We start from the raw sequence: 26,233 nt of genomic DNA, 5'->3' as shown, positions 1-26,233 counted from the left end.
CTATAAAGTACTCTTCAGTCCCTTTTGTTCTTTTAAATTTCTAGAAAAATCCAGCCTGATGCAGACTTGAAGTCCAAATAATTAAATTACAAAATAATTGTAGACACCTTTATGTAAAAATATCTTTCCTGTATGTCCCACAAGAGTATCACTTTGAGTTGAAAGAGCTGAAAGAATGAAATAAGATCATTAATATGTAGTCAATGTTCTCTTTCTAAAATACCCTGTTTTCCAAGATAGCTTTCTGTTATCCTCATGCTGTATATAGTGAGATGTACAATTGATTTCACAGGTGGTTACATTAAAGAGCCATTATTGGGGTTTGGAACTGACAGGATGCCCAAAATAATTTTCATGCACTTCAGTGATCTATTATTAGTAATTACTTAATAGAATAGCTGTAGCTACTATTTGTAGGTTTGTTAATTTTCTGTTTTTCATCACATACAACAAACTTACTCTGCCAACAATATACAATTTCAGCTCCGAAGAGGAAAGTCGTATCTCCTGGTCTGTGAACCCTAACCCTTTGCCTCTCAGAGTTCAAACACAGTGATTTCATTCCTGCTCTAAATCAAACATAGTGTGTTGGCCACCACCATGTCAAGGTATTATCTCAGAGAGAGCTAAATGGCTAAAACCACTCCAACATGTTAACGTACTTGGCTAAAAACGCAGGAACTTATAATCTCTTATTCAAAAGAAAATTACCTTAGTTTAGTTTTTCTGCATTCACCCTATTCTTAATATTCTTAACATTTGAGGTATCCCAGTTTTGTCATCCTCATTAAGTTGCAGTGGTGGCCATCTTCATAAAAATTTGAGACTACTCATAGCAGAAAATTGTACTCATGTATGAGTAAGGATGGCAAAATCTGGTTCACTATCATTAGAAGAGTGTCAGCTGTAAGACTGTAGACTTCTGAATTATCTTTCCTATATAATGAGAAAAAATGAAGCAGGCTATGCATTTCAAATTGAAATGCATTAGTTTAGAATCCATTTTTTCCTTTTTGTATTTTTAATTTTAAAGAAATTACTTCATTTCGAATTCTGAGTTGACATGTATGGTACATAATGTTCTAAGTCTAAGTTACTGGAAACCATTGTCAGTAGTGGAATAAATTATGTGAAGTTAATATCCATTTAGTTTAAGTTAAAGACAAGTTAGAGACCAGAAAATACTTTATTAAGAATGGTGAGGAATTAGGAAAATGGCTTAGAAAGCACAGAGCTAAACTACTACTTTGGATATATTTCTACATGGTATACTGCAATAAAGAGTTCTAAATCAACTGGGATTTCAAACTTGGGGAAACAGAGATGTAAGGCGGAGGGCTGAAGGTATGAACAATACAGCAGGCCTACAATAGCAGAAAAGACAAAGAAAAGAGATTGATTTAGGAAGTAGAGGAATCTGATCCTCATGTCTCAGTTGAAATTGCACTGTATTTATGTGGTAGAGTTGGGATTCAATTTAAGAATAAAATATTGAAATTTAGGGGCTTTTTCAGTTGCCAGCAAATAAATATCTGTTGTCATTTAAGTGACAGAGACTTGTTGCCTTTGGGTGTGCAAGAGGTTTGCACAGACCTAGTACATATGTGTCGTGGTTTAACCCCAGCCAGCAACTAAACACCACGCAGCCGCTCACTCACTCCCCCTCACCCAGTGGGATGGGGGAGAAAATCGGGAAAAGAAGCAAAACCCGTGGGTTGAGATAAGAACGGTTTAATAGAACAGAAAAGAAGAAACTAATAATGATAATGATAACACTAATAAAATGACAACAGCAATAATGAAAGGATTGGAATGTACAAATGATGCGCAGTGCAATTGCTCACCACCCGCCGACCGACACCCAGCCAGTCCCCGAGCGGCGAATCCCTGCCCCCCACCTCCCCGTTCCTATACTGGATGGGACGTCCCATGGTATGGAATACACCGTTGGCCAGTTTGGGTCAGGTGCCCTGGCTGTGTCCTGTGCCAACTTCTTGTGCCCCTCCAGCTTTCTCGCTGGCTGGGCATGAGAAGCTGAAAAATCCTTGACATTAGTCTAAACACTACTGAGCAACAACTGAAAACATCAGTGTTATCAACATTCTTCGCTCTGAACTCAAAACACAGCACTGTACCAGCTACTAGGAAGACAGTTAACTCTATCCCAGCTGAAACCAGGACAATATGATATAACTATCATAGAGGACAGGAATCCTTGTGGATCTGCAGCTAAAAGCTGTACAAAAGATTTTATCTTAAATGGTGTTAGATGTCTATGTAGGGACAATTAAGTGTATATTACATGTCAACTTTAAGCTGAGTTCAATTTCTAGATATCTATTGTCCACCATGGACCCTTAGTCATCCAACATTTCTGTAAACACTTACCTGTAGCCACCTATTGCTCAATTTGGGGGTCCTTTGCAATATCATAATCCCCAAAAAATCCATATGTGGCTGGCAGATATGACAAAAAATGCAGTGGGAGACACCTGACCTTTTCAACAACAGCAGGATACCAGGAAGCACATCCTACAATAACATCAAACAGCACTCGATGCTTGAATCAAAAACTCAGTCAAGCCCCTGCTGTTTAGCTGGTTTTCATTCAGTTTCAGTAGGATTACCTGTATGAGCTTGTCATCCAGCACTAACAAATTTTCTATAATCCTTTTTCCTGCAACAGCGCTTAGTTCATAGAATTTATAAAATATGTTCCATAATAATTTCTATTGCGTATATTGCTTTCCCATTCTTCTATATGCTCTAACTGTGTTGCTGCTTCTGTGAGTTTTCATTATTCAGTTTTTCTAGAGAAAAGAATATTGACGATCAAATACTTTTAATATATGTTTTGGACAAATAACCAAATTCCTCAATCTTTCAGCATTTATGAAAATTTAATAAGTACCTGATATTATCCAAAAGTGTTTAAAATAAGTACCAATACATAGCTCAGAAAAAATTATTTGCAAAAAACCACATACACAAAAATAATGTGGGTGTTTTTTTCTTCTCTTTGATCAGCTTTCCCTTTATAACTAAATGCAAACTTAAAACCCCGGAGAATAGAAAAATCTGCATTTTTATCATTCATAGGAAATAGGAAAGAGGTGAATCATTGATTAACATTAAAAATGACTACCCAAATGTGTTATTATAATCAGAAAACAGAACTGATTAGCCTACTTCACTTGAACCTCTTGGGTTCAGATTAATGCTAAGTCTTTGTCTTTTAATATTACATTAACAGCAGGGGTCCTTTTATTGGGAAAATATCAAAACTGATGTAGCCTCTGATTTGTAATGGCAATTACTGTTGTTACAAAAATAATATTTACAGTATGGAAAATATTGCACCCTATTCGATTTGCATGGTTGAAAATTACTTGTATTAGCATATTTTAAGAAACTATGATTAATTACAGCATTTCAGTTGAAATGATGATCATTTGCATTTAAGAGGGAGCATCATCTATGCAAAGGGCGGTAAGTTCTTAAAAGTCACTTTCAGTTGCAAGGAAGTGCCTTAGTATTTGAAACATGGACGAATGAGACCACTGAATACCTTGTTGGATAAATGTATGTAAATTAAATCCTTTTTCTCATAATGTATACATGGATTGAACTACATCAGATTCACAATGTACAGTCATTCTGACTGCTAACCAACAAGTAGTCACTTTAAATAAAAAGTGAAGCAATTCTTTTCCCAAAATCTACCAGAGTTGCAATAAAACTTCCGACTAAGCAGCTGCTTTCTTTTTTTTCTCTTCCCCCCCCCCCCCTTTTTTTTTTTTCCTTTACAAGTTATCTAGGCAAAAGATTGAAATTCATCATCATGACATGGGTAGCAGAGAAAACTTTTCAACTTTTTTCAAGTGATTCATTTCTCTTTACAGCAAGTTTGGAACCACTGGAGATTTATCCTACAGTATTCCCTAGATGCAGGGAAGTCAAAGATGATCTGGTAAAAATTGAGAGGTAGTGTAACTTTAGAAGAAATGTTCTCAGAGGGTAGCTCTGGAAGGAATTTCAAGAGATTATCTAGTTCATCCTCTTCAAGGCAAGACCACCTATACCTATATTGTTCTTCACAGAACTAACCTGTTCTCTAAGACCTCTGATAAATGAGACTAGTTTAGGATTGTCATTTCATTATTTTAAAGGCAATCCTCAGTCATAAACTGGTTACTCCTGTCAATGAAGTTGTAACTATATTTCTTGTATTTAGTTTGATACGTTGAAATCTGGACTTGCAAGTGAATCATTAAAAGAAACACATGAAGATTAAAGAAATTCAGGAGTTAAATTCTGGTAAATGGTATGTGTTATGTCAGAAATTCTTCTGGCAGCAGAAGGAATTTGTGATAAAAGTTGGATTCCTCTATTCTGTATTCTCAAGAGAATGAGATGGAGAATTTTGTAGGCTGATGTTGAAAAATGGCATAAGTAGAATGAAATAGTTGGCAAGCAAGAACAAGCTATGGCCCCTTCCCATTTCTTACTACACTGGGCAGCTTTTAGAGCTTTCTTATGTAAATTTAAATAAGACCATTCAAGGCCTGTTATTTGGAACACTGTCCTGCTTACTCACCTCTGCATTCAACCCCTTCATCTGTAATGGAGTTTATGCATGTGTATCCATCTCAATGGAGAAAAGTTCTCAAAATATAATTTCTCCTTTTCAGGTTGCCTATTCATAAAACAGAGGGAGTCAAAGTTCTCAGTGAGCTACAGAACTGACTGCATATTGTTCATGTAACTTATATTTTGTACCTCTTCTGCAGGAAGCAAACAATCTATGTCACTTTCCTTGTACTGGACAAATTTTCTGTATGCTTCATCATTTTGTAGAAGTGAAACAAATAAGATCTACAGAAATGTTTTTAAATTCTATAGCAATTACTTTAGAAAACTAGAGTCATCCTGAGAACCAGATTCTTTCTAAACACAATTTAAACCACACTGAGAAACCTGTAACATGAATTTCTCATATGTATCCTACTTTATATATATGCAATCAGCATAAGATGAGTTACAGGCATTTGAAAGAAAACCCAAACTTCCAGATAGAGATTGCTTAGGTTCTTAATGCTCCCCAACTTCTTTCTGTTTATGTCTGTTTATGTCCGCCAATATTTAATTTGATTCCAATCCATAGAACTAATCCTGTATCAATGGATAAATATTGGTGTAAACATTTACAAGATTCAAACATTAGGGAATAAAAAAACAACACTTGTATTATTTTTCCCAATGTTGAAATTTTACCAATAATTTTAGTATTATTACTAAAACAGACATAAAAGTTAACATTGTTTCTCAAAAAACAATAAAAAAATAGTATGAAACACTACTTTTTTTGCATAATAACAGTTCTAGACAACTTCACTATTTGTTCATGTTATATATTTGGAGTTTATCTCTTTATAGCACGCTTATTTGCATGGACTCTCAGTATCTAAACCATATAATTAAATGATGAAATAAGTAGATACAAATTACTTATATACTAATGATATCATTTTTATACACTGAAATCATAATAATGAAATTACCTAAATTAGATTGAAGTACAAAGCTATGGCCAAAAGTGGAGATTGGTATCTGGGTTAAAAATATTTGCAGGGTGGGAAATGCAGTGGCTCTGAAAAATGATCCTGAAAAAAATTAAGAATGATGGTTGATAGTCAGCTGAACACTATCTCTTTATATGGCAGTGTGGCCAAGTATGTAGGCCAAAGCACAAAAGAAGTTCCAGCTAAAGAATCAAAAGCAAAAATTATTCTCAAAGTCCATGACTCATAAGGAAGACCAAGAAGAAGTTGTTTAGCATCTGGAAAAAAATCCAAAGATTGCCTAATTTTCATTGAATATTATAAATTACCACTGTGCCAGCATGTAACCCCTGTCTAAAAAACAGATGTCCCCTCAGAGGGATCACAGACCAGGGAGTCTGACTTCCATCCCTGATAAGATGACAGGCTCAGGAATAAAGAATAAGACCACTGAGCAAATGCATAAACATATTTTGGTGGGAAAGAGTCATCACAGCCTCTATAAAGGGCCTCATTAGCATGCTGGAGTGTTATGGGTATGTCAGTGAACACACGGACAAAGGGTATCCTGTGGACAAGAATAAAAAAGAAAAAAGAAAAGTCCAGTCAAGAAATATAAGTTGTCACGGGCTTGGAAGAAGGGCCCTTTTATAGAACTGAAGTCTGGTCAAAGGGCAGGAAGCATAGGGGAGGTTTCCATAGACAATTTTCAGGATGAGGAAGAGTCATCAGTGAGTCCCACAAGGACAGCTTTTGAGGCTGGTTCTTTTCTATCAGTGAACTGAAAAAGGGAGCAATCAATGAATATCCAAGTTTTAGGATGATACTAAAGTCTTTAAATATTCAGATGTCATGCCTAAGTTTAAGAACTCCAGAAGGACTTCATAAAAAGAACTGAATGGTCAAAAAGGTGGCAGATGAGGTTCAGTGAGAATAAAGGTAAAGTAATGCATGGAAAAATAATATGTGTCATGCATATGTAAAACTGCACTTGGAACTGACAGTTACAATGCAAGAAAGAGATCTTGAGGTCATCATTGATTTCAAAGATTTATCATCATCATCTTAATATGCAGCAGCAACTAAAAAAACAGCCAATAAAAAGCATTCAGAAGGAAGAACAGTATGAGCAATGCAGAGGTCATCATTTTGCTGCTAGCTGAAAACTTGGTGATCCCACGTCTTGAATAGGGAGGTGATTCTGCCCCTCTCCTTTGGGGTGGTAAGACTGCCCCTGGAGTCCTGCATCCAGCTCTGGGGTCCTCAGTTCGGGAAAGACGTGGACCTGTTGGAGCGGGTCCAGAGGAAGGCAATGAAAATGGTGAGAGGGATAGAACACCTCTCCTGTGAGGAAAGGCTGAGAGAGTTGGGGTTGTTCAGACTGGAGAAGAGAGAGCTCCGGAGAGATCTTATTGTGGCCTTCCAGTATTTCAGGGGGGCTTATAAGAAAGATGGGGACAAACTTTTTAGCAGGGCCTGTAGCAATAGGACAAAGGGTAATGGTTTTACACTGCAAGAGGGTAGATTTAGATTGAATATAAGGAAGGCATTTTTTCCAATGAGGGTGGTGAAACACTGGCACAGGTTACCCAGAGAGGTGGTCGATGCCTCATCCCTGGAAACATTCAAGGTCAGGTTGGACGGGGCTCTGAGCAACCTGGTCTCGTTGAAGGTGTCCCTGCTCATTGCAGGGGGGCTGGACTAGATGATCTTTAAGGTTCCTTCCAACCCAAACTATTCTATGATTCTATGGTTGTGTAGTTCTGGTGCCCACATCTCAAGATGTGATGGGATTACAACAAATACAGAGAAGGGCAGCTAAGATGTGGGGAGGAGAGGAGAGGAGAGGAGAGAGGACTAAAAGGGGAGGATTTTGAGAAAGGTTTTAAAATCAAGGATCTCATGTTTAAGCTGAATGCAGAGCTGTTGTTCACTGAATCATGCAATACTAGAAGAAGAGGAAACACAGAAAAACTAGTAGGAGATCAGTTTAAATAGGTTAAATACATTACTTTACACAGCAAATAGTGAACTGGAATCAGATGTTGTGGGTATAAAGTCAGATTTTGTGGATGCTGACAATATTAGCAGGTTCAAAAAGAAATTAGTGAAATTCATAAACTGTGAGTGGGTTCTTAGGTCTAAAAGTAGATACATAGTATCTACTTATATCTCATAAAAATTATGAATTTATACAGCTTCATAGACAAATTCATAGGTCCAATACTGGATGTTAAGAGGAAAAAGTAATAGAGTATGCTCTCATATCCTAATATACCAGTTCTGGAACCTGGATCAGTTTGAGCAAAGGGACTACAAAAAGTGGGTAGATTTTTCAGTATGCCTGAATTAAATCTTGTATTGCCACTATTGAAGGTGCTGAGCTAGGTAGACCACTGGTTTGATCTATGAGAAAATTCTTTATGTTCTTTTTAAATGTAACTGCCTTAGTCATTCTTGCTTCATGTTTTAGATAATGCATGCAGTTTGGATCTATCCATCAGTTATACCACTGTGGATGAGAGCTGAGACAGAACTCTTGCTTTTCAAGCCTGAACTGCAAATACATCACTATAAATATCAACCTTGACCTTTATAATAGTGTTTAGCCTTTGTATTCTAGCCTGCAAAGCATGAGTTGGTCAGTCAGTATAAATCCTTACACGGGAAAGAAAACTTTGGTAATGGACTCATCAAATTGGCAGACAAAGATGTAGTAGCTGAAACTAGATGAAATCTGTCTAGGAAAAAAGAAACAATATTTAACACCTGTTAGCATTAGTCATTGAAACAAGAGCTGTGGAGAATTCACCATCTCTTCTTATTGTTGGATATCTGTTCCATTGCAGGACAATGATTTACAAGGATATTCCAATAGACTGTGTTGTACAGCAGACCAGATTTAGAGGATTATTCTAGTCTTCTTCAAGATCTACAACCTCTAAATGTGTAAAACAGCCAAAGTTCATCCCATTCTTTGAGATACATTAAGAAATACAGGCACCTACCAGAAAATAGTGTACATACACAAACAGCCAGTATCAGATTTCCCCTTGGAGATATTAGTAATTATTTAAAGTTTGTTGACAAACCAAAGTGTATTCAGATTTCAACTACCTGACAAGACCATTAAAATACACAAGTGTTGTGGGTTAACCCTGGTAGGCAGCTCAGCCCCACACAGCCACTTGCTACTTTACCCCCACCCCCACCCCAGTGGGATGGGGGAGAGAATTGGAAGCATAAAAGTGAGAAAACTAGAGGTTTGAGATAAAGACAGTTTAGTAGGTAAAACAAAAAGCTGCCTGCACAAGCAAAGTAAAACAAGGAATTCATCCACCACTTCCCGTGGGCAGGCAGGTGTTCAGCCATCTCCAGGAAAGCAGGGCTCCATCACGCGTAACTGTTACTTGGGAAAAGAGATGCCACCACTCTGAATATCCCCCCCCTTCCTTCTTCTTCCCCCAGCTTTATATGCTGAGCATGACATCATATGGTGTGGAATATCCCTTGGGTCAGTCGGGGTCAGCTGTCCCAGCTGTGTCCCCTCTCAACATCTTGTGCACACCCAACCTACTCACTGGTGGGGTGGCATCAGAAACCTTGATGCTGCGGAAACACTGTTCAGCAATAGTTAAAACTTGGGTCCGTTATCAACACTGTTTTAGTCACAAATCCAAAACTTAACACCATATGAGTTACTATGAAGAAAACTAACCCTATACCAGCCAAAACCAGTACAGTAAGGCACTGTTTCTGTTGTAAATAATCTATAATCTAGACAGAAACTAATGCAAGTGAGCTTTGTGTGACAAAACAGAAAGATAGTTGGAGCAAACAAGAAAACAAAAGTAAGAGTGCACAAATAGGACAGAAAACATAAATGTCAGTGTTCTCTTTTTCTTTTTTAATGACCAGTAATGAAGCAAAATAAGAGCCAAACATAGTTCTGTAAGAGTAAAAACAGAAAGTTATTTAAAAAATAGTACTTTACTTTCTAAATCTGACCTTTCACCGAAGACAATATTGACATTAATGAACAGCATTGTGGAAAAGTAGGTTTTTTTCTATTTTTCATTTTCTTCTAAATGCTTTTTTCCTCATAATCTTTTTTTTCTTTTTCTTCTTTTTTTTTTGTTTGTGTGTTTGTTTGTTTTCCTCAGGATAGAAATATCAGGAAAAAGTGATTTCACGTCAAGTGTATAGAAGAAATCTCAAACCAAGTGCTATGTGCCAACATTTTCAGCTGCTTCTTTTATTGCATTCATGCAAAATCTCTTTAGTTGCCAATTTTTCACAAAAAAAAGGATATTTGCACATGCACACTTCATGCTTGATTTTGCAGTTATCTTCTTGAAACACATTAGGGTCTGATTTAAAATTCAGTGAAGTCAATGGGAGACTTTCCATTTGATTGCCATAAGATGATCAGACACAAAAAAGGCCAGATAAAATTTTGTCCTGTATAAATCAGATGAGTATTTGTGTTGTCTTTCCAGTACTCCATGTGTATTTTGTGACAGTGTTAATGACCCAAAGTGCTCTCTATATTCTGAATGCTTTATCAGACCTACTCAACCTGGAATTGCCCAAAATAAAGTGTCCTTTGGCAAAGACAGTTTAAGAAATTACTTATCTGACACTCCTCTCCGCTTGTCCACAGTATTTAAAGCAGGCCAGAAGAATCATACAATACAAATACCTTATTCTTCTGACCAAATTGAAAAATAGTTTAAAGAGAATAGCATGAGGACAGAGATTTACACTTAGACACCTGTAGTAGGGTAAAGAATTCCTATCCTGTAAATATACTCAACAAGCACAAAATTGAGTTAAAAGTATCCTTTGCAGATTTTTCCTAGAATTTCTATAGGATACTGTTTACTCTTTTCTCTGAAAAATTGAGGTATAGTAGATTCTAACATAATTCTGTTGATTGGAAGGATGACAGTTTTTCTTATCAGAAATTTCAAGACAATTTTTTTAATGTCAAGTATATTTTAGTTAATTATTTTGTAAGGAATATATGAGTTATCTATTCTTTATTTGGGGGGGGTATTAATTGGAAGATGTTCAAGCTTTCTAGCACTTTAATTTGTACTATATGTTTTATGCTTGTGCCTCCCCATCCAGCCACAGATTTAAGGTGAGCTAAGGAGGTTCCATTCTTTCCCTTTCTTCTGTATAATATGATGAATTCCTGACTTCTCAGCTCTCAAATTCAGATTGGGCTGCTCCCAATGTGATACACAAGCACACGTTCCTCTCTTTTTCACCCCTAAAAGATTAAGGCAATAAAAGTCTTGGGCATCCCCAGTAGTAAACCTGAAATTGAACAGTAAAGACTTTCAGGCCTTCAGTTCTGATGCTTTCTGGATTCTCCTAGCATAGTTGCTGAAACACTACCAAGGAGGTAAACAATGAACTTATTGAACAGCTGTATTTAAGTACGGGAGAGGAAAGCAGAAGACACTGTTTTTTTCCCCTTAGTGTTGGTATCACTTCAGTTGAAGTAGATGATGTTCCCTAAATTGCAGGAGCTCAGCTCTGTCCCAGCAACACTATACCACCTGAACTTCCCCCTTACTCCCCAGATTTTCATATTGCCTGTCCCTGGCTCTGAATTCATCATGAATTTAATTTCATTTGGTTTGTTGATGTGAGGGTCAATTTTGATCTAAATGGGTCTGTGACCTTGTAAATCCTGCTTTTACCCTCTTCTGTTATAGTCTGTGGATTTTAACTACTCTCACTGCTTTATGAGGTTGCACTCTAACTTCTGCAGGCAAATCAACGTCAGCCCAACTTTGGTGATATACTATTTGGCTTCCACTGGATGACATGAACTTGTCATTCAAGGACTCTAGATTGTAAAGTTCTTTTGAAATCAGCAGTGCATAAAATACTTGAAGATTTGTATGAAGAAACTAAGTTTGTGAGTCTGCTCACGGTCAAATGCATTAAAAATTTCAATGAATGCTTTGAAAACATTCCTACATCAGCAGGCAACCAATACTAAAACACTGTAAATTTGCTGCTTGGAAAAAAATCTCTAGTAATAAAACGAGTCAATCAATATTCACACATCAGAAAAATTAAAATTAAGCTCAAACTTTTGATAAGGTTTGCTCTCTCTGTTTCTTATTCTTCTTTAACCATGGCAATCAAAATATCAGTTGGATTGTTCATTTCCATCTCCAGATAAAAGTTCCTTCCAAGGATATAAAGAAAAAATCCAATAGACTTTTATGAAAACTATGTTATCATACAGAAGAGCACCAAATATCAGGCACAAAGTGACTCAAGCATATATTTACATGACGGATTGCTGCACCCTGCAGAAATACCCAAGCTACAATAGAACCAGCCAGCTCAGGTGACAAAAGAAAGGGAGAAACTTCCCATTTGCTCTTTCTGTGTTTCTGTGGTGGGTTGACCCTGGCTAGATGCCAGGTGCCCACCAAAGCCGCTCTATTACTCCCCCCCTCAGCTGGACAGGGGAGGAAAACTATAACAAAGGGCTTGTGGGTCAAGATAAGGACAGGAGAGATCACTCACCAATTACCATCACAGGCAAAATAGACTCAGCTTGGGGAAAATTAACTCAATTTATTACCAATCAACCAGAGTAGGGTAATGAGAAACAGAACCAAATCTCAAAACACCTTCCCTCCACCCCTTCCTTCTTCCCAGTGTCACCACCCAGACTGGACAGACCAGGGAGTCCTGTTTAATTTGAAATTCCCTCGGGCTAAATTAAGGTGAAAAGACACCCAATGATCAGTTAAAGATTTTATTCATGACAAAAGCAAACTGAACTGGGGAGGCGTGGTAGTAGGTGGCAGGGTTTCTCACAACAGGAATTGGCATAAGACTACTTCTGTAAACCCTGTAACCATATACATCAATTCAGGGGATAAGGAGATCCCTCCCGTCGAGTCACGAGGTTCAGAGCAGACCCCCTTGCTTTCCAGACTCCTCCTCAGAGAAGGGCCCAGGGGCGGCTGGATCTACTCTTAGTCTCAGACTTGGTCAAAGGTTTATATCTTGAAACAGATGAGGTGTAGGGATTGTGGAAAAAGAAAATGAAAGAGGGAAGAAGACAGAGAGAGAAAAAGGAAGAAAGAAAGATTTCACCGGTCCTGGGTCCCGTGTTGGTTCAGTCAGCTGAGGTGTCCAGTCAGCCGATGGGTCCAGTCCCAGTGGGCTTGTGTGCCCAGTTTGTGACCTTTTATCATCCTTGCCCCTTCTTCGGGCGGGCACCTGAATTCGTCAGCTTAATGAGCAGTTTGTGAGCCTTTGGGCTTGGGGGTCCTTTGTGGAGTAACTTCTCCTTCCCTGCAGACATGGCCATTGTTTGATCTTTGTATCAGAACAGCTTATCAGAACAGGGACCTGCGCACCCTCCAGCACGCCCTCCCCCTCCTGTTGCTGCTGTCTGAGCTGATGGGCTTTTCACCTTGGTTCCTTGCTGTGCAGGGTTTGTCTTTAAGCAGAACTTGCCCCACCACAATGTTTGAGACATTAACTCTTTCAGTCTCTCCCACCCAGGCACAACTTCACTCCTGGATTCCCTATCTACCCCCCGCCAGTGGCACAGGGGGATGGGGAAAGGGGTTTACAGTCAGTTCATCACACATTATCTCTGCCGCTTCATCCTCTTTAGGGGCAGGACTCATCACACTCTTTCCCTGCTCCAGCGTGGGGTCCCTCCCATGGCAGACAGTCCTCCACAAACTTCTCCAGTGTGGGTCCTTCACATGGGCTGCAGTTCTTCACAAACTGCTCCAGCGTGGGTCCCTTCCATGGGCTGCAGTCCTTCAGGAGCACACTGCTCCAGCGTGGGTCCCCCGCAGGGTCACCAGTCCTGCCAGCAAACCTGCTCCAGCGTGGGCTTCCCACAGGGTTACAGCCTCCTTCGGGCATCCCCCTGCTCCGGTGTGGGGTCCCCCCCGGGCTGCAGGTGGATATCTGCTCCCCCGTGGACCTCCCTGGGCTGCAGGGGGACAGCCTGCCTCACCATGGTCTTCCCCACGGGCTGCAGGGGAATCTCTGCTCCGGCACCTGGAGCACCTCCTCCCCCTCCTTCTGCACTGACCTGGGGGTCTGCAGGGCTGTTGCTCTCACATGTTCTCACTCCTCTCTCTGGCTGCCATTTCTGTGTGCCCCACAACTTTTTTTCCTTCTTAAATATGTTATCACAGAGACGCTACCACCGTCGCTGATGGGCTCGGCCTTGGCTGGTGGCGGGTCCGTCTTGGAGCCGGCTGGCATTGGCTCTGTCGGACATGGGGGAAGCTTCTAGCAGCTTCTCACAGAAGCCACCCCTGTAGCCCCCCCACTACCAAAACCTTGTCACAGAAACCCAATACAGTTTCATTACTACCTTCTTGGTTTCCTGTTCTCACATGCACACAGGGAGACAGAACATTTTCAAGGGTCTCAAATGACTTTATTTATCAGTGGTTTCATTAACTCAAGATGTATTCAAGTTGTTTGTTTATGTTCGTACCATCATTTTGAAAGAAGTAATTTTCCTCTTCAGGTTTTCATTAAGTGTATTTCCTGTCTGCACGTAGCATCTGCAGGTCAACATCCTCAATATGGGATCTTCAACTTGTGCAAATCCATGTAGTTTAATGGCTGAATCTCACAAGAGTATGAAAAAACAGTAGAGTAAGATTCAGGGCCAACTTCACCCCAAATTACAAATATGAGCCAAATACAAATCCAGAATGGACATACATTATGCTCTGAGTTTGTTTGTACTTGTAATCTTGTATGAACAGCTCATCTCCTTTGATTTCAGCCTAAAATAGTGGAAAAGTGGTAGGAACACCTCTTATTTCCAACCCCAGAGAGAAAAAAAAAAGAGAAAAAAAAAAAAGATTAATCAACCTACTGAGATTTCTGTCCTTTCATATATATGTTTTAAATTAAATCAACCTGTCTGCAATGATTCAGAATGAAGTATTTAAAAAAAAAAAAAAAAGACCCCAAAAACATAAGAGAACATCTTGAGGAAAGTGTTCTCAAAATTCTTTTTAATTTTTCCAGCAGTGCATTAACTGTGAATGTACTCAGGAACCAAACTTAGAAATATTGTTTCATCAAAACAAATAATCAGTAGATGATCTTCTGAGGTTACATCAGCAAGCAAAAATGTTTCAAATCAATCCTCTAATATATGGCATGAATTCCATAACACAGCCTATAGAAAAGACTGGTTTGAGAGAGACATTACTCTTGGTAGATATACTTTTAAACTAATCATCTTGTGGTTTGAACTACAGAAATCTGTAATTCTTTCTTGCATACTAGAAATAAGTATGTTTAAGTAATACAGTGTCAAAGCTTGTAATGCACTACTTACTTTAGGAGACAGAGAGATCTTGCTACAAAAAAAAAAAAAAAAAAAAAAAAAAGCTATGCATAACCTGAAGGTAAAAATATTGAAATAAATCATTGATTATATTCTCCATTTCTGCTATTAGAGGTTTTGGTTAACCATCATTCCATATTATTGCTAAGATCACATAGGCAAATAATTAAGCCATTAATAACAACCTAAAAAAAGAATGTCACTGTATTATTTCATATATGCTAAAAAACTAATTACATGTTATTTCAATGCTAATTGTACCTATTTGAGTTCTATCTACAGTTAAGAAATTCTTAGCCAAATTCTTTTGTCTTCACCTAGCTTGATCATCCCACAAGCACAAGATCCATCGCAATCCTAAAACATCTGTCTTCCACCCAGCTGTGCTGACACTCCCAGGATGACATATCCTAGGATGACGTAGATCATAGTACTGTTGGGGACAAAGGAACAACCCTGCAGCCCTTCCCTAGCTTAAAGACAAACTGATTTAAATATGTCTCAGCACTGAAGACAGTGCATTAAATTGTCCAGGTGGCTTTAAAGACATAGGACAGCTTATTTCCCTTCTGAAATCCACTTCAAAGAGAATGAAAGGATCTGTGCATGAATGATGAAACATTTTCTCACTGGGTATGTTTTTTGCTTGTTAAACTTTCATTTTCTTCACTTTAGGTTGGATGGAACCAACATCTAAAATACTTCAGTCTCTTCAGTAGCAGCTCGTTTCGACAGAAAGTATTTTTTAATTTCAGTCACAATAGAGCAATAGTACAGATACATCTGTGTGTTTATAACCTCTTTTGTGTTTGGATCCATCTTTATTCAAGTATGTTGCATTATGTGTTAAATGGCTAATTTAATTCATTGCATGAGAGTTCTTAGCTTTCAGTTCAGCTTAGGGTGGTTGCTTTGCCTATTGACTATATTGTTCTGCTACACTGAATTAAAGACATCTTGAAAGAGTGTTCTTGTACTAATGTTTCCAACTTCTCCTTTAGGGTCTCAGTAATTATTGTTTTGTAATTTAACAGAATGGAGTTGTGCACAACAGATAGATAAAACCCAAACAAATAAAATCCACTTTAAAATATATTTCAATCAACCATAGAGAGCTTAGTATTCAGTATTCATAGTTTCAGGTCACAAAATCTAAAATTCTGTTCTTTTCCAACTCATTTGCTGAATAAAATGAATCAATTGAAGTAAGCTTCACAATAACCTCTATAATAAGTGCAGATCAATCTGACTTGTTGATAACTTAGGATCTGAATAGTGCAGATGCTGCAATTTACATTTAAGATCAATATCCTCAAGGCAAGGATAAAATATTAATATATAGCATGCCAGTGAATCCTAAAATTTTTATAATTCAGAAATAGGAGGAAACTTAATCTTAATAGAGGGTACAAATATCCCCTTTTATACACTTGTACTTTTAAATTGGTTGTAGCATTCCTGTGTTTGTAGTAAATTCTCCAAGGACATGATCTTTCTGTAGCTGTGAAAGAATAGGTAGACAAGTCTTTAAATCTCATTACAGTTTGTTGTAGCCCTCAATAGCCAATATGGCTTTTCATGAAGTGCTCCTCTGAGAAATCTCATTATAAAGTTCTCCCTTCAATAATCCAACTACCTTATTGTTTGGATGCTCGTGCTTTACTACAAAGTTGAGAATTAATGCTGAATTCTTTTGGGGTCCGTCAAGCTCTATTAAAATGGCAATAATAGATAGATAGATAGATAGATAGATAGATAGATAGATTTAAACTAAGAATAAACAAGGTATGAAATATTTATTTTACTTTTTAAAACACCCTTTGAAAGTAGTCAGTTAACTATTAATTTACCCAAATGAGGTAATGTTGTGCTATTCTACTTTCCCCTTCTGCAGTCTCCCAGGTTTGTCAGAATGGTAGAACCAATATATGTTACATCCATATAGTCACTGCTTGATTAAGAGATGGAACCAAAGCCTATAGCAGGAGTGGATTTATCAGAAGAAGTAGGTAATATTGGCCATAGCCTTCCTCACCAACTGTGGATTGAGAAAACAGTGCTTCTTGAGGGAGAAAGAGGACATGCTCGTGTCTTAAGTTACAACAAGAGGTTGCAACACCTCATCAGCAGTGGAGCCAGACCAGCCCTACGCTGAAGCTAGGGCCCCAGCCACCATCATTCCCTCTGCTCCACATTTCAAAAGTTAGGAATGCAGAGAGCTTAAGGTTGTATAAGAAGTATCGACACATGAGTCCAGAGTCACTATGCCCCAACTAAACACAGAATCCAAAGTACTTGGAAGCCACGGCCTGTACTCGGCTTGAATCTAGAAGAGGCAATGTGAATCCAGACGTCTCATTCACTGCTGTCCTTAATAGTTCAGGTGCAATGCAGAGCGCTGAACATGGACAGACTGCTTCAATATCAGAAGCTATATTTGCATTGTTCTCTGTGTAAGTATACGTGCCCAGAGAGAGTTGGAAGAGAGCTCAGAAAATAGCCCACTTGTTTTGAATTCTCATCATTCATTTTGCTGAAATGTTTTTTTATTTAAAATGGTTTCACATAATTTAATGGAAGCATGCCAAAAAATGCACTAAACATCACTGAAGTCACACCTTGCAAGTTGCAACGAAAGTATATAGGTGAAACTCATTGAAAAATACTCGTTTTCCTAAAGCTGATTACTTCAGATGCATGGCTGATTACTATTTCAACAAAATAAATGGGACAATTAGAGAACACTATTACTGGACACTGACAAAAACAGAAGCTGAACAAACAACAAATCAAAATGATCCCATAAAGTGCAATATCCTCATACATTTGCTGTTCTAGTAATGTAAACATCATTGAAATTCATACCAAAAAATTTTGCATGGTTTATGCACTACAAAGAAAAATGAAAAGCAAACAGAATAAAATGCAAACTCTTAAGAATGATAAAAAGCTGCTATCAGGTAAATGAAACAAGTTGATACACCATTAAATGTACTTTACAAACTCATTTGTGTCATAATACCAATGTAGCTGGCTGTGCTCCAGAACCTGGGGAAGCAGGCATGTTGCCACAAGTTGGTTTTTTTCCACAAACAATACGTCCTGTCACCTCTCTGAATCATAATATGTCAGTGTCTTTTTTCACAGCTTTGACTGTGTTCTTTAAGTATTCACTTGGTACAGTCACAGCCCACTATAAAGATGAACATTACTTCATTTGGCAGGATTTCAGTGAAGGGTGTACTTACATTTCTATGGGGAAACCAGTTAATTGCATTCTGCTAGGTCAGACAGCAGTGAATCCTTTGATCACTGAATCCGCTCGAACAATTTTGTGCACAATCTCCATACATCATCACTGCAGAATATATAAGTTAAGACTAGCAACCTTACTCAAATCCAAAGACACACTCTGAGGACTAATTTTTAATACCAAATATATTAGAATTTTTAAAGCTCTGATCTTCTGAATCTTTCAGCATGATGAGTATTCAGGAGTATTGTGAATAAGATGAGATGTAAAGACCTTATCAAAGCTTAAAGAGGCCAATATAAACCTATTATGTCTCTAGCTGCAACTAAGGGACCAATTAGTAGTAGCTGACATAGAAGACTGCAGCCCAGTTAAAAAAGCAGCCAGAGGGGTCAGGATCTATTTCGGAAAAGGGCCTCAGATAATATATGTAGTTTTTAAAAAAAAGTACGATAAAGATCACAAAAGTAAGTGGTATCTATTAGGAGACAAAGGTAGGAGTAACCCAGGGAAGAATAAAGAGAGGACCTTTGCACGCTACTGACTCCTTTGTCTCTTATCTACAGGGGAGGAAAAACTGGCCTTTAAATGTAAAGGACAAGAAGTGTCAACTTTCTGTACTTGGAAGGACTGAAGTATGGGAATCAGGTCCAGCAGACATTAGGCTTTGTTTGTACTTTCTATTACTGCTTTGATTTCCCCATTTCTCAGTCATTTGAACTGGCTGGAATAACTCTAGCATGTCTCTTCAAAAGAAAGTGAAAATGGATCATGCTCCTGCAGCTTTGAAGTGTTGCCTCTGTAATCTACTATCACACTGACCAGCTGAGCTGTTTGATTTAAAACTTTCATAAGGCTAATACTGCACAAAGAAACAATGAACAGAGCAAGGTCCTCTCCCCGAATGGTGAAGTCAGCAAATTTGCTATATTCAGTTACATTTTGTTGTTTGTCTTCAATGCAGATATGTTGGTATAGTATTTCAATCACATTTCAGAAGGTATAATGGAAGGCTTTTTTTCAGATGCATCCTCAGAGGTAGGAGTGTTCCTTCTCCTCAAATGTTCTATAAGGGAACTGTTAAGGGACTATTTTTCTACTTTTCTACATGGGGAAAAAAAATCCAGCCTTGAATTCCTGAATTGGTCTATTCATATAATCTTCTCATCTATTTATTCCTTGGGATCTCTTTGAAATCAGGACAGCAAATCTGAAGTGAAGAAACCCGCAAGGATCCCTTTCCTTGTTGCTAGGTTATTTCAAGAACTGAAGTTAGCTTATTTAAAGGCAACTAAAAGTCCACTGGAGCACTGCATGTGTCTTTACAGGGCAGACATGTCTCTTAAATTTTCTTTCTTGCTTTGGCATTTCTGTCTGGATAGGCCAAAAAGTGCTAACGGTTACAAGAATACCTGTGGGTTTAGTTCTCAATCCCACAAATAATATGAAATTATCTATTAAGTTTTGTAATATAAAAATAAAATTTTGGAAAGCAACACTAGCTGCTGCATTTTAGCCTGTTGATGTTAAGGTGTTATTTTTCTAATACAAACTTTTCAAAAGCAGGTGTCAGGAGTATCCTTAATATTAACTCTTAAAATCATGAGGTTTTCCAAACCCAAAATTTTCTACTTAAATGTTAGCTTTTATTTTACTATTTTCTTCCTCTTTAATTTTTCTTGCAGTTCCTGGTCTGTCACCTTGTGCACTGCATTGTAGAATAGATATGCAAACACAAACATCAATAGAAATTTAAGGGATTAACTATTACACTGGAACATCATTGGTCACTCTTCATTTTTACCACCTTATCATACTCATATCAACATCTGTTTGCAAAGCAAACTGACAAAGTAACAGGGATCATAAGATAACCTCATGTTTTGTGTTTGTGTGTGTAATGGAGATGATTGCATGTATACGTTGAGATAGTGAGTGCAGGAAAAAATGCAGGTATCTCAGTCTTTATGATGGTACATAAAACTACCTTTACTAAGGGGACAAAAAGTGCAAAATTACCACTAAAAATCTAATGATAACTTTTGTTCTCAGGCACACCAATGCCACTACTCTTCCATGACTGTAAACACAGTGAAGACCTTAACATAAAAATTCTGCTCTTCTTGAGCTGTTAAAACAAACTGGTCATACTGTTGATTATGCAGCTAGCCACCATTGTTGATTTAAAACTTTGTTTAACATAATGAAGCTAACCACTCTTCATGCAGTTGGATGAAAATCCTTGTTTCCCCCTGAAGTTCCTTGTGGACATCAAGCTTTTTTTTATTATTATTTTTAATGTAGTTTCAGCTAAAGAAAGGTCTCGGGGGGTATATGATGTCATGCATACATCTACCTGATTTGCTTAGTGTTTGATACCAATATTAAATACTTCTGTAAAACTGTGGGGAAAGGCTGCTCAACTTATGCGTGTGCGTGTGTGTGTGCGCGTGCGCGTGCGCGTGCGCGTGCGCGTGCTTACTTCTCTGTCTTGCTATCTGCCTATTATGTCTTTTAAAAAATTGGCTCAATTTAAATTCCTTGATAATAACATATACTTGAAATGACTGAAAATAGAGCTTGACATTGGAGCAACTCTATTAAGCATTTTAATTCTGACTGTGAAGTCACATTATTTGTGATACAGTAGTACAGTAGTTTTATCCATTTGGTATTCTGCAATTATTAGCATTGTATTTAAAGACATTAATCATATAGAAGACTTCTTTACCATGTAGTGGAGTCTTATATTGTCAGTTTTATGAAAATAAAGGGAAGTTATGTCTCATGATGTCAAAAATGGGAAAGTATTCTTTTTCTGTAATAAATTTCCTCGGGAGAAATCTTGTAAGATACTCATCTTAATTACACTAGTATTTTAGTAATGCTGTAAGGGTAAGATAATGATGAGGGTATGAGTCATGCTGAAAAGACCTACAGCCTAAATTAAAGATTATTAGTTTTAACTCACTTAAAGCATATTTCCCAAACTTTTAATATACAAAGGGCATCTGTGTACATAATATTCTGCCTAAGGCTGAGTGAATTTGCCAGAAAGTATTTTAACGTAGAAAATAAGTTTTCTGGGATGTACAACAAACACAGATTCATCCAAATTGTAACCATATTTCTTCAGTTGTTTCAATAAATGAAACGCAGTTTGGAAACACCACTTGTGAATTTGGACATGAAAAATTTAACTGCCAAGCTAAAGAAGGTACTGACCTCATATCATTCACATCTGCAGTGAGTACCCTTATCAAAAAAGCAGACAGAAAAACAACCCCAGAACACAAAGGACTGGATATGAAGGGTAACATTCAATTTGATATTGTTACTTAAATGCAAGTGTCCATACTTAGATGTTTAAAATTTTGCTAGGTTAGTCCAAAGAAATGTAGTCAGTTCAGTTAGCAGAGTTTAAAGAGATATTTAGTTTACCAGCTGTTAGCATCTGGTGTCATCTCAGATATCATAAGATATGAAAGATCTGTGCATGCAACTCTCAGATAAGACATAAAATCTACAGGAAAGGGATGCCCTTCTGAAGTGCCAGATGCCCCCCAGAGTACTTCATATGGCGCAAGATGCCTACATATGGACAAGTCAGTCAAGCCTATAGTGGCTATTCCTGTGCTTTACCCCAAATTTTGGTAATGTAATCAATGTACATTAAAAATGTTAGTTATGATATGAAGAAATTCATTACCTATGTAATGTTTCAAGAGATGCTTTCTTAGAAATCATTAGTAAAGGATACATATTACATTATATTCCATGCTAATCTCAACTGTCTTTGAAATGGTGGTGGTTTAACCTTGGCAAACAGCCAAAGCCCCCCCAGCTGCTCACTCACTCCTTCTCCTGAAAGGGGCAGGGGAAGAAAATACGATGAGAAAGCTCATGGGGCGAGATAAAGACAGGGAGATTGATTACCAGTTACTTTCACAGGCAAACCAGACTCAGCTTGGAGAAAATTAATGTATAGTCAATTCAAAAAGATTTGGATTGTGAGAAACAAATAAAAACATTAAAACAGCACCTTTCCTTTCCCCTTTGCCAGGGTCAACTTCATTCCTTCCCTCCTGACTCCTCTACCCGCTGCCCCAAGCAGTGCAGGGGGGAAGTGGGATGGGGGATTAAGGTCAGTACACAATGGTTCCTCTCTGCCACTGCTTTCACACTTTCTCCTGCTCCAGCACCGGCTTTCCCATGGGCTGCAGTCCTGTTCAAAAAAACTTCTGCTTCAGTATGAGTTCTCCAATAGCTACTGTTCCTTCAGGAAATACTCATCTGCTCTGGTGTGGCTCCTCCATAGGCTGCAGTGGATATCTGTTCCATGGAGCACCGTTAGGCACCTTCTCCTCTGACCTTGGTGTTCCCTCTGCTCTTTCCCATTATTTTTGTTTCCCTCTTCTTCTGCCTGTCAATCATTTTTTGCCCCCTTAAATACATTTTCACAGAGGTGCCACCAGCTTTGCTGATGGGCTCAGCTGTGTCCTGTGGTGGGTCCATTGCAGAGTCGGCTGGAAGCACATGGAAACAGATGTGTCCAGCATGGGGTAGCCCCTGACCTCTTCCCACAGAGGCCACCCCTGCAGCCCCCCACTGCCAACATCTTGGCACCTATATGCAATACAGAAGCGAAACGAAACAGGAAAAAAAAAAAAATCCAACCCACAAACCTATCATTTGCATCCAAATAGTCCCTCTATAATTTGAATTCAGCAGTGAATCTGTCCAAAAGACATAATGAGAACAGAATTTAATCAGCTAGGCAGTCATTCCCATGCTGCTCAGAAGTCTTCCTTTCATGTTCTGATAAATGATGATGAGAGAAGCTCAGATCTTCCTTGGATGATAACATAGGAGATCTTTGTAAGTAACACTGTATAAGGTGATCCTATTGTAAAAAAGTCAGAAATTAATTCTTACTTTTGTACATGTCCAGGTCTAGTTTTCCCATCATCTCCTGCATGTCACAGCTTATCTCCTTTACTTATATATTAGAATGAAAGCAGAATCATCACAAAGAATCTTTCATTTCTTACCAGCAAAATTATTAAAACACATACTTGTTTTCAATGTAGTAGTGAGGTTCAAATGTATGGGCAGATGCTTGATCTTATCTAGTTGTAGATCTGTTCTGAAGTCACCCATCAGGTAGTAATGGTAAGACCATGCCAGGTTCCCTTTACAATTATGGAAAGAATTAACAGTTTCCAGAGGCTAATTTATCCCATCCTCAAACAAGAATCTAAAATACATTGTATGAACTGCATTCTGGAAGTGACCAAGCTAGATTCAGCTGCCTAAAAAAGGCATCTAGTGCTGTTTGAAATACCCCAGTGTATCCCATCTGGCCTCTAGCTGCTGTTCCAGAAAGGCATGAACATCCCATGGGCTCCTTTCATATTTGCCATACCTGTGTGGATGTCTTATATACACTATGATGACTCCAAAAATGCACTGACTGCCCCCAGTCTGTGGTCAATGACTACAAATCACTCTTCACCAAAAGATGAATGAGCTCCAATAACTCTATCAACTTGATTTTTCCTGTCCATAATTGGAGTGTAGACAACCAGCATTCATTTGGATGTTTATATGCCAACACCTTAATTTAGGCTTTCTAATCTACAACTGAATCTCACTCCTAAAACTGGTGAGAGGAATTCCCTTCAAAGGTTGCATGTGCACTAAAAAATTAATCAATGCACAGATGTATTTGGGGTAACAGGAATATAATTACCTGCAGTGTTAGTTTTTCAGAATTGCAGGCAAAGCCAACTCTCCCAAACTATTTCTGGCCATAATTTGATAGTTGGCATAGGAGAGATACCACTCCCAGTAAGCAGTTTGGATGTGATCACCCTGCCCTGAGGTCTAAAATATTTTATTAGTATGGATGTAGCCAGACTGTGCTAGCTGGCATAAAAGGCAGAGAACAGACTCTGGCACCATTTTTACTTTGAAAGATGTAGCCAGAAGATGCCGCAATTAGTCAGCTACAGATCTCCCTTGTGAAGAAGGAATTTACAGCTAACTAGTTAAATGCAAGAAAACATGAAATCCTGTCTTTCTGTGTTATCCACACACTCCTACAACCACCCAGAGGACAGCGCTGGTAGCATCCACCCACAGATATATGGAAGTCATGCTTAGGTTGCCCATAACACACATGTGCACCCTTCCCTATGTGCTGTGTATAAAATAAACCTGTCACAGTAGCATCAGTGGACCACAGTTCCTCTTACTCTACCCATCATCTTCTCAGCTTCACCTCACATTGAGGCATCCACTTACTATAGCTTTCCTACAGGAAAAATAACCAAGGCAGTTCAGTCAGGCTCCTTGGGGTGAGTAGGTGTGTTGACTCTGTCTCCTGACTTCTGCGGGCAGCAAAGTTCTAGCACCATGTTGATATCATGTAGTCCACTGAGCCTTCCAGGGACTATTTTTTTTTGTGTTTCTTTTCTGCATCTCTGTGCAAAAGAAAAAAATAGAAAAAGTAGCCACTATTTTTACACGCTGAGGGTGTAATAAATTATTAAAACATAAAGCTATTCAGCAGAATATATATGCTATGCTTTCTCTTAATAAAAATTGGCAAATGCTCACTTTTTAATGTCCTTTACATGCAACATTTTTCTGTCTTAAAATGCCTCATATTTTGCAAATGGTGCTTTAGAAGCCTCTAGAGATATGATGATGAAATATTGATTGTCCTTTTCTTGACTTTTCCCACTCCCCAAACCCTCTTCACCACCTGCAGTACTTCTGATTTATATTTTTTTATTATTTTGACAAATTAAAACCACTTCATACTGTGAAATAACTAGTAACAAGGGAGAATGTCATACACACATACATAAGAAAGAAAAACAAACAAGCGTGAAGCACATATATTTCTATTACTGCTAGATGAGCTAACTTTTCAGCCTCTGGACTCTAGCCTTGCCTTTGAATTTATGGGCTGAATTCAGAACACTTAGTCCTTGATTCTGCAGACACTTGAGGGAATGCCCAACTTCAACCTTATGAGCAATTATATGGAAGTCATGTTAATAATTCAATATAGGATTAAGAGTTTATAGGATCTTTGACTGTTAAACTGACCTAAAAGCAATATTCTTGTAATTTATTTCAGTCATCCTAAGTTTGATTTTGGAGTGCCTGTTTTTCAGCTTACTCCATGCCTTTTCTAACCTAGTCAAAATTATGAGCCATAAATTTAACTAGAAGTGATGTATTCTGGATTACTGAAATCCATGGAAGACTACATCTCAGGTTAAAGCTGTGAACCTTTCCCTGTGGATGAGACCTACCACATAAATGTGTAAGAGCAGGCAGACTTTCAAAAACCTAAAGGACAGGAAAATGTACCCACACGTACTCTAAGTTGTGTCTGCAAAACTGCAACTGCAAAATTATGAGTGCATGGCTCGTGAAGGTTAGAAACAAAATTTGGTCTAATAAGTCTGCATCCAAAATTTTGTCTTGCTGATTGGGAAACTGACACAGACTGCTGGTACCCTGGTTTAACTTCAACCTTTAACTTAAGGTGTCCTAAGAGAGACTGTGTGTACCGATTCCATGTGGAGTCTTTCCTAGTAATGCCCTTCATTGTAAAGTGGTTCACTCACACATGCCAAAAGGGTAAATCTTATCCAAAATCTACAGAACATGAAAAAGCATGTCAAATCCTGGGAGAAAAGTTCTTTATTCATATAAGAAATCATTTTAATATTCTATTATGACTAGCAAATAGAAAAATGCAATACATTCATTAAAAATATAATAACTTGAAGTATTTTTAAAAGCAACAAATTCTCAAAAATGAAGTAAAAAGTCAATATCTAACAATATCTAACAAGAGCTCCTGCCTTTTTGATGTCATGGATAGTGAGATTCTATGAATATTTCACAATCTATTTTTCTACTTACTCTAAGTTTAAAAAAATATAGGTCCATAAGGAGGATATAGACATTTTTCAATGTTCCACTTCAACACAAAGGATTTACCCATTTTACGAT

This window comes from Harpia harpyja, chromosome 15 (genome assembly GCF_026419915.1).
Source record: "Harpia harpyja isolate bHarHar1 chromosome 15, bHarHar1 primary haplotype, whole genome shotgun sequence".
In the NCBI taxonomy this organism is placed as follows: domain Eukaryota; kingdom Metazoa; phylum Chordata; class Aves; order Accipitriformes; family Accipitridae; genus Harpia; species Harpia harpyja.
The sequence above is the reverse complement of the archived record's forward strand: the minus strand, read 5'-3'. Positions refer to the sequence as shown.